The sequence below is a fragment of the Nicotiana sylvestris genome, chromosome 3, assembly GCF_000393655.2.
Source record: "Nicotiana sylvestris chromosome 3, ASM39365v2, whole genome shotgun sequence".
In the NCBI taxonomy this organism is placed as follows: domain Eukaryota; kingdom Viridiplantae; phylum Streptophyta; class Magnoliopsida; order Solanales; family Solanaceae; genus Nicotiana; species Nicotiana sylvestris.
In genome coordinates this window covers 18746546-18755903 of record NC_091059.1, presented here as the reverse complement: position 1 = coordinate 18755903, position 9358 = coordinate 18746546, and positions in this window count along the sequence as shown.

The window sequence follows — 9358 nt, the reverse complement described above, 5'->3', positions numbered from 1 at the left end:
ACTTGTGAGCCGTTTAATGGTTCTCTTTTGGTCTCCGCTAGCTTGCTCATGATATTCTTTAGTTTTCAAAAACCTCTTTATATCATGATACCATGGCTGAATATTTGGTTCTGCCTCAACTGAATTGCAATAACTGTGCCTTTCCCGGATTTGGATTTCCAATGGATTGATGTGGGCATTGCTCGGGTATGGCAGCATCAAGGCCAAAGTAGCAAGTACATCAGCTAGTTCATTGTGACAACGAGGGATGTACCTGAACTCTATTGACTTGAATCGCTTGCTAAAATCTTCCACATGTTGCATGTAGGGAATAAGCTTGACATCCCAGGTCTCCCATTCTCCCTGCGCTTGTCGGATAATTAGATCCGAATCTCCCATGATTAACAATTCTTCGACATTTTGGTCAATTGCCATGTTCATACCCATAATGCAGGCTTCTTACTCGACAGTGTTGTTTGTGTAGAAAAACAGAAGCCGAGTTGTGGCTGGATAATGCTGACCAGTAGGTGAGATCAAAATTGCCCCAATTCCAACACCTTTTGCGTTCACAGCCCCATCGAAGAACATTTTCCAAGCATTAGTGTCTTCTGGTGTTATCTAAACTGAATTTACCTCTTCATCCGGGAAGTAGGTGCTCAAAGGCTGGTATTCATTGTCAACAGGGTTTTCAGCCAAATGATCCGCTATAGCTTGAGCTTTCATTGTCGTGCGGGTGACATAGACTATGTCAAATTCAGTGAGCAAGATCTGCCATTTTTCTAACCTCCCCATGGCCATTGGTTTCTGGAATATGTATTTTAAAGGATCCGACCGGGTGATGAGATAAGTGGTGTAAGCCAACAAGTAATGCCTAAGCTTCTGAGCGACCCAAGTTAGGGCGCAACAAGTTCTTTCCAACAGGGTATATTTGGCTTCATAACTTGTGAATTTTTTGTCAAATAGTAGATTGCTTGCTCTTTCCTTCCGGCCACGTCATGTTGTCCGAGGACAAATCCAAAAGAATTCTCCAAGACTGTCAAATATAGGAACAAAGGCCTCCCAGGTTCGGGTGGGACCAAGACTGGCAGGTTTGACATATATTCTTTGATTTTGTCAAAGGCTTCTTGGCACTCGTCTATCCATTTAATTGCTGCATCTTTCTTTAACAGCTTGAAAATGGGTTCACATGTAGAAGTCAACTGGGCAATGAATCGGCTGATATAGTTCAATCTTCCCAGTAGGCTCATAACATCTTTCTTGGTTCTTGGAGGAGGCAAATCTCGAATGGTCTTTATCTTTGTTGGGTCTAACTCGATGCCCCTCTAACTGACTATGAATCCCAAGAGTTTGCCAGACGGAACCCCAAATGCACATTTGGCTGGGTTTAGCTTCAGATCATATTTACGTAGCCGCTTAAAGAATTTCCTCAGGTCTCGAACATGGTCGTCCTGGGTCCTGGATTTGATGATCACGTCGTCCACATACACCTCTATCTCTTGGTGCATCATGTCAGGAAAAATGGCAGTCATGGCCCTCATGTAGGTTGTCCCGGAATTCTTCAGACCAAAAGGCATGACCCTGTAACAGTAGGTGCCCCAAGGTATGGTAAAAACTGTCTTTTCTGCATCCTCTTCATTCATCAACACCTGGTGATATCTTGCGTAACAATCCACAAAGGACTATATCTCATGTTTGGCGCAATTATCAACAAGGATGTGGATGTTTGGCAAAGGGAAATTATCCTTAGGACTTGCTTTGTTCAGATCTCTGTAGTCCACACACACTCGAGTTTTTCCGTCTTTCTTTGGTACTGGAACTACATTGGCTAACCATGTGGTGTATTGAGCCACTCGTATCACCCCCGCTTTCAACTGTTTTGTGACCTCTTCTTTAATCTTGTCACTAATATCAGTTTTAAACTTTCTTTGCTTTTGCTGGACAGGGGAATAATCGGGGTAAGTTGGCAGCTTATGAACCACCAAATCAACACTTAGTCCTGGCATGTCATTGTATGACCAAGCAAACACATCTTTGAATTCAAACAAAAGTTGGATCAATGCGTCCCAGGGTTTTTCATCTGTGTGAATGCTTATCTTGGTTTCTTTGACTTCTTCAGAACTACCCAAATTAACCGGCTCGGTATCATTTAAGTTCGGCTTAGGTTTATTCTCAAATTGTTCCAATTCTCGATTTATTTCCCTAAAAGCCTCTTCTTCATCATATTCCGATTCTTGGTTCATTATTTCACAATTAGACAACGAGTTTGGATTTGGGTATGAAGTCGGAAAGCATGTCATGTTATTTAAAGCCGTTATTAGAACTGAAATAAGAGAAAAATAATAAAAATCGGAAAGAGTAGAGAGATGAACGATGAAACATTGATTTCATTTCATTGAATTTGAAGATAACAAGGTTTACATTGGAAATTAAAGATAGGAAACTAAAGAAAACATCCGAGTTACACCCTAAAATAACTCGTGATATAGAAAAAGTGGCAGGATAGAACTACCGGGATTCCTGCCTGATTGGGAATGGAGTAGCCTTCCAATTTTGTAGCTTGGCACTAGGTCCCATGTATAGCACCTCAGCGGTGCTTGAGCCTTCCCCGGTTGGACCATGTGGGTTTCATACAACATATGCCTCATAGCCCTACATATTTCTTCAATTTCCTCGGCCGTGAAGGCCTCATCTTCCTCTTCCTCATTGTATTTAGGCCTGACAAATGTTCTATAAAGATGCGGAATCAGCTGAGGCAAGACCCAACCATTGTTCTTTTGTACATCTGCCCATTTTCCATCAGTTGGCGTGGGTAGGAAACCTACCCCAAAGAACTTCTCACTAGCAGCTAGGGTGATAGGTTCAGTAATTCCTTGTAACAACTTCCCAAGCCCCTTCCCGGGTTTGTAACCATGCATGATCATTTCTTTGGCAACTATAATTGATGCATTCGAGAGAAAGGGTTGAGGACACGGGTTTCCTTCTTCACATTAGTCTGTGACCACAACCTCAAAAGCTTGATAGACTATATATTCACTTCCTTCTCTAGCTTCAAGACAAGGGACTGACGGGTCCCGATAGATCGACTGCTCATCTTCTTCATAAACTACAATCTCTTGATCTTCATGTTCGAATTCACCATCTGTTGGAGAGTAGAGGGTACAGCCCTTGCTGCGTGAATCCAAGGTCTTCCCAAGAGGAAATTATAGGAAGTATCCATGTCCAAGACCTGAAAGGTCACCTCGAAATCCACTGGGACGATAGTTAGAATCAAATCAATCTTGCCTATTGTATCTCTCTTTATGCTGTCAAAGGTACGCACACAGACGTTGTTGGATCTGATTCTCTTAGTACCGATTTTCATTCGTTGCAGAGTTGAGAGAGGGCAAATATCTACCCTAAAACCACCATCTAGCATGACCCTTTTCACATAATACCCCTTGCATTTAACTGTCAGGTGAAGGGTTTTATTGTGGGCGGCCCTTTCCGGGGGCAAATCATTCTTGCTGAAAGAGATTTGATTGGCTGCAAAAACCCTCTCTGCCATCCTCTCCAACTGTTCTACAGTGGTTTTAATGGGTACGTATGCTTCATTGAGAGTTTCGATCAACACCTTTTGATGTTCAGTTGAATTCATTAGCAAAGACAACAAAGAGACTTGAGCAGGAAACTTCCGAAGTTGGTCAATTATCTCGTAATCCGCCATTTTCATTTTTCGTAAGAACTCTTCTGCTTCTTCAACACTCACTGGCTTCTTGGGTAGGAAACTCTTTTTTGTAGCATTATTCACTCCTTCCAGATTGAGGTATTTTTTCGCCAGGTTATTTTCCTTAACTTCTCCCGAGATCTCTTTCCCTCTGTAAGTTACTACCGCTTTGTTGTAGTTCCATGGAACAACAGTGGGATCTGTCATGGGCCTTTGCGGTGTGCGGCCAATAACCATGGGCTCATTCAGCCTTGGTGAAATTATTGCCCCCGTACCACGTAGGTCCCCTTAGGCACATACATTTTAGATCCCTTGTTTAACTCAAACCTTCTAGAAGGGCTTAATGACATTTGTTCTTTCTTGTGGCCTCGGGGGACATAGAGAACGACATCTTTTGAGGGCGCTGCCCTAGTTTCGGTTTCCTCTTTCTTCTTTGTATTCTGAGGGGTGGGTTTACTCTTCTTCTCCCCCTTATCCTGTTTTGCGACATCCCTTGGCTTCTTTTCCACATCGGCTATGGCAATGATGGCTTTTAGAGTCGGGTCACACTCCTTGTCTTCACAAATCATTCCAATAACGGGCCCGTTGTTGTGAGCCGTGTTGATACCCAATTTTTCCCTGTATATTTTTTTATATGCAAAATACTTTCAAAATAGCATATGTATATATATATATATATATATATATATATATATATATATATATATATATAATTATGTCCAAATGTTTTATTATTTTTTCTTAATTTTTAAAGAATTTTAAATCAATTTATTGCCCTATTTTATCCATAAAAACCCAATAATTATTTTCAAAATTATCATTTTGGTGATTAATGTATTGGATTCTCATATTTATGCTAAAATATAGCTAGGATAATTTTTTCATACTTTACAAATTTATTTGGTAATTTTAAAGCTAAATTGCATATAATTGCAATTTTAGCCTCTTTTAGGATTAATTACGTTTATATTTATAAAAATTAGGTCTGATATTTTTAAATAGTTAAATATGTGTTATAAATAATTTTGGTACCTTTAATCTATTTCCAGAAATTAATTTATTATATTTTATAAATCAAATAGGAAAAATTTGGCTATTTAAATGTTAGCCCAATTTCATTTCAATTATAGCCAAATTCTGACTCCAATTAGATCCAATTACCCCGACCCAAATCCATTCATACCTGACCCTCTAACCCAATTAAACCAACCCATACCCGGATCCCCACCTAACCTCTTTAATCCCAGCCGTTGATCACTTAGATTAACGGCTCCCGTCCCTCCTTTCCTAATTAAATCCAAAAGACCCCCCCAAACCCTTTCATTATTCACACTCCACTGCCTCTGAATCCCCTTCTCTCTCAATCCTCTCTCAGACCCTCTCAAACCCTAGGTGTCGCCCTCAATTACAATCCTAATATCTCCCAAATCAATGGCTTCCAAGGTAATCGGAGGCCTGTATCCACCTCTCATGTCTTCTACGTACTCTATTATTATGGTCTCGAGGATAGATCTTGAAGGAGCTTGGTCCAGACCTTGTTCGATTTGAGTTTGTGGCTGTTCTCCGGTCGTCTCTGACCTTTTTCCGGCCAGCCATGGCTATTCGAGTCTGACTCTTGACTCTCCTGCTTATATCGATGATTTTTCAAAGCCTTTCTGACCACTTGGGGTTCTTCTGAAACCCTAACCTTTAAGGTTCTCTTGATTTCTCTTAGATTTGTTTCAGATCTATGTCTTCTATGAGCTTTTAAGCGCTTTCTCGAAGTTTCTTTTAAAACTTTGCTTTCAAAAACTCTTTATCTTTTCCAATTAGGGTTTTCCTATTAAGTTATTTCAAATACCTTCTCTGATTTTTAACACGTTTTGCTATGTTTGCTCGTATTGTTCTTCTATCCGAGTTAGCATGATAAAAGCCCTAATTTCTTTTGGCTGTTTGTTAGACGAATGCTTGTTTAGTTGAGTTTTGTTTGATTTGTTTGTTTATCATCTCTTAAATTCTACTATTGTTGAAAAACCCTATGTCTTTGGGTCTAAAACTGTTCGTTTAAATACTTGACTCGATTTAAAGTTTCTCGTTTCAGAATCTCCTTTCCCTTTATGTGATTCCTTTGACTCCGGGTTTCTATTATCTTTAAAACTTGATTATGCTCGAAACCCTAATTTTTCAAAAGGGGTTTCTTCACCTACTACTGAGAAACCTTCGCATGTTTTTGATACTCTATTCTCTTCACTATTGACTCAATGTGACTTGACCTATTTGACTACTATGTTTCGAATGTTTTCTGAACTTTGTGCTACTATTGCATGCTGTTTCTTTTGCCAATAGGTTTAGCTTCGCATGTCTAGTGTTTGTGTACTCTATTTATATGCTGAGTTTCCTTCTTTGATTGATCTTCAATCTTGTGATTGATTTTAAACTTTTCTTTTGTGAAATTCTGATTTCATTTGCCTGTTAAGGTTAATTGATTTCTTTCATTGTTTTTCCTTACTGAATCCTTTCCAAAAATAAGTATATTCATGTACTTAGACTTAATTACTTACTCCAAGGTTTTACTACTCTTATGGCAACTATCATCCTGCTCACAAATAGATTTCTTTCCTTATTTTGAACCTGTCATTGCCTATTAAGCAAGTGAACCCTTTAATTAAGGGCAATCACTTGTATAATTGATTCTGAATAGGACTGTTTCCATGTTTGTAATTTATTACCTCTCTTTCACTCGTTTTCAAAACTATAAATACCCTATGCTTCTTCTTTTTCAAACACGTGGACTGAAGTTCAGAACACACACTTCACTAAAAGCTCTCTCTCTCTTCTCTATTACTACTTGTATTGCTGCTTTGTCTAGCCGGCTGAAAGTCGAGGTTAGGTTGTGGGAAACTTGCTTGCTTTTCTTTCTGCATTTGGCTTCTTTACTGGTATGTTCTAATTAATTTTCCAGCATCAACAACAACCTGTTCTTTGTTGTTTCCTTCACTCTTGACTATTTCTATTTGTGTTTTAATCAAGTTGCACTATTAAACATGTTGTAAGTTGCCCTTTCCTTTTCTAAATTAATGTTTGTCTTATGTATTAACCCTGTCAATCACTCATGAATCCCAAACCCCACATCCCCTATGTATTTGGTATCTTTGGTTGGTTTGGGGCATGACAACATTGGACATTGTTGTGCATGATCCAAACCTGATTCCTTGGAGTCATAACCTCCATATCCCCTCTATATGCTGTGTGTTTTGGCTAGTTTATGGGCATGCCAGCTTCACTTATTGCTGTGCATGACCAGACTTGATCCCTCTCAAGGTCATATGCCATCTGCAATGTATTCCCAAACCCCTTTGCCCCCTTTGTGCAATTGCTGATGTTGTATAATTTTAACTTTACTACTACTGCTTTTCAAACTACCCTTATCCCTTACTACTTTCAATCCAGTTTTAAACAACTCTTTGTTCCTGCACTTCCACTCTACTTTTAGACTTAAGTTCTGCCCCCTTCATGTGAGCCTTGCCTCGGGACACATGAACTCCCTCTGAACTTAGACACATGAGGGCTGGTGTTTCCACACTGCACTTGTCCCTATTCTGGTTATGAAACATGGGTGTGAGCACTACCCGAGGTCCTATTGAGGCCCTTAGGGAACTCTAATACACTCAAGTTCGAGAAAGGCTTTGGATCAGGGTCTTTGAGTTGGTTTATCTTATAACTCAGATAGGAAGTCAAGAATCAGGCTTCCTCTGGTTGTAATTCTTTTCTTTGTATTTTCCTGATGTTTTTAGTATTTAGTATTCCTAATTTGTAATAAGTTGTAGTAAACATTTGGGTCTGGATAGTAAAAAGGGTTGGGTATTTTATACATGTCAAGGGTAGAAACCATGCCTAATAGGACCATTTTAAATTTCTGCATATTCAAACTGCATTTAGAAACCATGTCTATAGGACTTCTTGTTCAACTTCACATCTAGATAACCTGCCTATAGGGATCATCTAAAATCCTGCACATTTGTCATCGTTTAGATACCATGTTTTAGGGCCCAAGTAGTTATAATCCAGTAACGCGTTAAAATCAGCAACATATAGAAATCATGCCTATAGGGGTTCATAAGTAAAATCCTATTTGTTTCTACTCACATGCAATGTTAGGTATCATGTCTATAATGATCTAAAATAAGTAACGCATAGAATTCATGCCTATAGGGATTCTTAAATAATTCTGATTCGTTTCATTCACATTCGATGTTAGATATCATGTTTATAGGGATTAAAATCCGTAATAGTAGATATTATCACCTGCAGAATCTGTAATCAGTCTAATTTAATTTTATACATTCTGCATATCTTTTAATAATCTAATTCCCTTACTTAACAAGGTTTAGCAAGCATGCCTATAGGATTTAAAACACTTCGTTTTGAGTTATTATTGTCTCATCACCGTCTGAACTCAGTAGATATCATGTCTATAGGACCCTGTCTAAATACTTAAGCAAGCCTTAAAGTAATAACTGTAAACTGCATCTGCTTCTGTTAATCGCTACAACCAACAGACAGGCCTGATTCGGACTTCTTATCTGAGTTATGTAATAAACTAATCTGCCTCAATAATTAACTTCCCTCATCTTATGTTCTTTAATCAGACACAAAAAGTATGTGCAAGTCATGCTAGTTATGTTTTTGTTTGAGGAGGTATACTTGAGCCTTATGTGTTATGTGATTCCCCTTTAACGTGCAGTCTTCTATATGTTTTGTATGTCGTCTTAGATTTTTACCTTTGAAACCTCAAGTTAGCCTAATATTCCTCCCTTTTAGTATTAGTAGTCTTAAGTGCTTCCGGGACTGATAGGAATGGGACGGGTAATAGCATGCAATAAGTAATCGAGACCAATCCGCGCTTTAATACCTTAACGGGGTGGGAAGGGTAGATATGGATATGATGACCACACAATAATGTCATGTGTAGCCCCTCATTGAGGAGCGATTACCGGACATTGTGTGGGGTGATCCATATTAAATATAAACCTAGGACCCCGTTTCCCTTTATTTACAAATTCTTTTTTTTTAAAAATCTTCTTTTAATTGTTATTTCTTTTTATGCGTTTAACTCCCCTAATATCTGAGCTCATACTTGTCTATTTGCTAAACTCGCAATAACTGTCTGGTCAGGAACCACATTATTGGATCTTGAGGGATGCCTAACACCTTCCCCTTGGGATAATTTCAAGCCCTTACCCAATATCTGGTTATTCAAACAAACTCAGAGTTGAATCTCTATTGGTGGTGGAGACTCTTCAAATGCAAACCCAGTTCCCAAAAGGAACGAGTTGTCCCTCCAAATGTCATCAACCTGATTTCGCGAGGAAAAAAAGGGGGCACGACAAGCCGGTAATGGATTGTTGGTTACATTAGGAACGTCTTCGTCCTTTAGCACTATTCTCTTTTGTTCTATCAGATTTTCCACGGCTCTTTTCAGGGTCCAATAGTCATCTGTATCATGCCCTTTCGCCCATGAGTGGTAAGCACATAGAGTACCGGCTCTATAAGCGGGTGAAGCTAGATTCTTCCTGGTTTGGGGTACAAGCTGCAACAAACCTATTTGGACAAGTTTGAGGAAAAGGCTAGAATATGACTCACCAATGGGTGTGAAATTTGGCATCTTGGGTGGTTCCCGGGCACGGAAGTTGTTCT